At 38.1% G+C, this 3,513-nt stretch overlaps 1 pseudogene; it reads right to left on the bottom strand.

Annotated features, from left to right (window-relative positions):
• Window positions 1–286: 286 nt before the first annotated feature.
• LOC103400187 (disease resistance protein RPM1-like) lies at window positions 287–3,208 on the bottom strand (annotated as a pseudogene).
• Window positions 3,209–3,513: the final 305 nt, after the last annotated feature.

Here is a 3,513-nt window from a genome sequence, read left to right as displayed (position 1 = left end):
CACTATTTCCTCTTTTTCGTAGCCTAACAATTGAATAAATCAAAACACTAACGAACAAAAACAAGAGGAGCGTATAAGAAAAAAAAAATAGGACTGTGAAAATCACCAACCTTTTAACTTTCTAACGTAATAGTTCAAATGATTACGTTGTGGAATTTTTTTTTTTTTACAAAAATGTTACTTTTACCACATTTTCATAGCACATTTATACCACATCTCTAATAAAAATAAGACCCACATATGTCAATGGGCTCTACCTCTATAAAAAAAGGTAGTACAAATGTGATACAAAAAATGTGGTAAGTCTAGCATTAATCAAATTTTTATGTAAGGATAAAAGTGTGCGTACCTTCTACGAGAGTGAATACCGGAAAAACTTTTATGACACTTCATATTTTCTCTCCCATAATACAGGTGGATTTCAGGAATATGTTGTACCTTTGGACGATCCATGCCTCATCTTACGGACTCTATAAGTTGCATTGGAACATAATACAGAATCAAGCGTTCTACGTTAGCAAGGAACTCAATGCCCTGCGGCAATGCCTTTAACTCCAGGCAGTTCCCAATGCGTAAGACCTGGAGATTTGGCATCGCCCCTTTCTCTATTGCTATACTATTCAATACCGGGAAGCTGCACAACAGCAAATGCTTAAGCTTTATGAAGCCTCTGGAGAAACACAATTTTTCGCCAACATATGCATTAATTAGCGAAAGCATTTCAAGATTCGGCAATGCTTGAATGTGAGGTAGCACATCTTCTTCAAGTCTAGACCACATTAGATACATACATGTCAGGTTATGGAGTGAACCAAACCAAAGAGGTACCTTTTCTAGTTTTCCGGCCAAAATAACCTTTTGAAGGTCTGGAGGAGGCGAACGTAGTGCATTAACTCAAAGAAACTCCTCTTCATCACTTGCCATTAAAGACAAATCGTGAAGGAGCTCTAACTTTTGAAGGGAGTCACAGAGGTCCATCTCGTCACTTGCTTTCACATTTGTAATACTGAGGCTTGTAAGTTGGGACATATTCCTGATGCCTTTAATAAACTTTCCTTCTGATTCAACAGCTGACAAAACTTGCAGTCTCTGTAATTTACTTAGATCAGATGCTGTTTTTGTCCCATTGAGAGATCTAAAGGCCGCCCAATCACCAGTGTAACAATACATGATTAGATGGCGTAGGTTTACTAACTTGGAGATTGCTTTTGGAAGTGCCTTTATCTTACTGTGACAGATGTTCAAGGTTTGAAGGTTGCGAAGCCGTCCGATGGATTCTGGAAGCTCGTCAATTAAAGTTCTCTTCAAATTTAAATATCTAAAGTTGGACAAGTACACTAGTTCATCTGGAAATCTATCAATTGGAGCATCCTGCACATCTAGAACTCTCAACAACTTGAATCCAGAAGGCAATTTCTTTAACGCGCCAAAGACAAGAAAGGAGCTAAGCTCTGACATACCTGTGCAAGAATTAATTTCTCTTTCAGTTGTTTGAATTGACAATCGCGGATTTCAGCTTTATCTACTATTTCTCTGCCAACATACGTAGCACCAAACTTTTCGTTTTTTGATGTCGACAAAGCAAGCTCACGCACAAGATCATGCATCTTACATGCTATTAGTCGTCCAGCATCTTTCTTTTCAACTTGTAGCATGCTACGAACAATAAGTTCCAAAAGATAGCCCTCTGCAACTTCTTCTGGTGTGACCCCATCAATTGGTTCAACAAACCCTTCAGCTATCCACAACCTGATCAGCCTTTTTCTTTTGATGAGATAATCTTCTGGGAAAAAGGCACAATATAGGAAACAGGGCTTCAACCGGTTGGGCAAATTGTTGAAACTAAGCAACAAGATGCTGCTCATTGGTTCTAACATAGGATTGTTAGTCAAGTGCCAATTTAAGCTGTTATATACGCTTCTCCATTCCGATGATGACCTCTTCAAAGACATTAGACCACCTAAAGTTACCACTGCCAGAGGTAGGCCTTCACACTTTTCCACAAGTTTCCATGCTAATGATTCAAGCTCTGGTGGACAAGATTTGTTATCATAACTTGAGAATGCTTTCTTGCTAAAGAGCTCCCAAGCTTCATTGTTTTCCAAAGATTCAATTTCAAAAGGACGACTTTCAACTTCAAAAGAATAGAATGCTATGTCTTTCTTTCGTGTTGTAAGCATGATTCGACTTCCATGGTGTCTATTAAGAAGTGGTATCCTTATTTCTTGCCAAAGTTTAATATCCCACACATCATCCAATACAACGAGGTACCTTTTAGACTTCAAGTATGTCGACAACATCTCTAACAATTCTTCATAACTCATGGAATTCAAATGTTCAGGCACCTCTTCCTTTCTTCCTTGGTGGAACTTCTTGATCATTTGTTTGAATAAGTCTTCAATCACATAAGTTTGAGAAACAGTGATCCATGCATAACAGTCAAATTGTCGCTTTACATTTTCGTTGTTGAAGGTATTGGCAACAAGAGTTGTCTTGCCTGATCCTCCCATCCCGACCACAGACACAACCATTTCATTTTCCTTTCCATTCATCAATAACCCCATTAACGTTTGCTTCTTGTCTTCAATCCCGATTAGTTCGTCTTCCATAATATAAAGAGAAGACTCGGCTTTGTTCTTCACCCATCTGGGAACACTATCCGAACTTGTTCCTTCTATTGTAGAGACACCATATCTCTCATTCCTCTCTGGAATGGCTTTGATCTTTTTTGTGATTTTCTGTAATTTTTTGGCTATTCGATGCCGATGCCAAAGATTCTTGGGAAAGTAAATGGTTCTGTGGAGCAATTTTGCAAATGGAGTCGCACTTTGCTTGTCATATATGTGATACAGGAACTCATCAATGACATTTTCAGCATCGCAGGTCAAATCTCTGACGCTTGTAACCCACGTTCTCTCTCCTTCTGTTTGTGGTTCCTTGCCTTCAGCATCTATTAAGAAAGATTTCATGCTTATGAGCTCCAGCTTAAGCTCATCAACTTCATCACGGACTGCCGCTATGGAAGATGCTTCGTTCTCAAGAATGGCCGCAATTTTCCCAATCAATAGTGATGCAGCTGACTCCATTTTGGCCTTCGATACTTGTTATCCAATCTGTCTGCAGAATAGACAAGTTTCAAAACAACAGGAAAAGAAAAAAAGAATGCAATGGATAAATTTTTGTATTTTACAAACTATATGCTTAGTTTTCAAAACGAAACCACAAGCCAAAAGAAATCAAGATCTAAATAAGCTTAGTTTTCATTCTGTTTAACAAAGGGCCAAACTTCAAAAGTCCGAAAACTACTTCTCGAGTCTTTTTTGCAAGAACACAGAATTAAAGAATTTGGTTCAAGAACAAAAATCTATGATTGAAAATTTCGAACTCATTCAATCTAATTCTTCCACCAAATGTCATGGATTTTTGTCAGTGTCAAGGATAACCAAAAGTTTCAATTCTTTGTAGGTGGCAGTTGACAAGTACCACAAAATTGTTGTTAAATGAAAGTACACA

Source organism: Malus domestica, chromosome 06, assembly GCF_042453785.1.
Source record: "Malus domestica chromosome 06, GDT2T_hap1".
Lineage (NCBI taxonomy): Eukaryota > Viridiplantae > Streptophyta > Magnoliopsida > Rosales > Rosaceae > Malus > Malus domestica.
The sequence above is the reverse complement of the archived record's forward strand: the minus strand, read 5'-3'. Positions and strand labels throughout refer to the sequence as shown.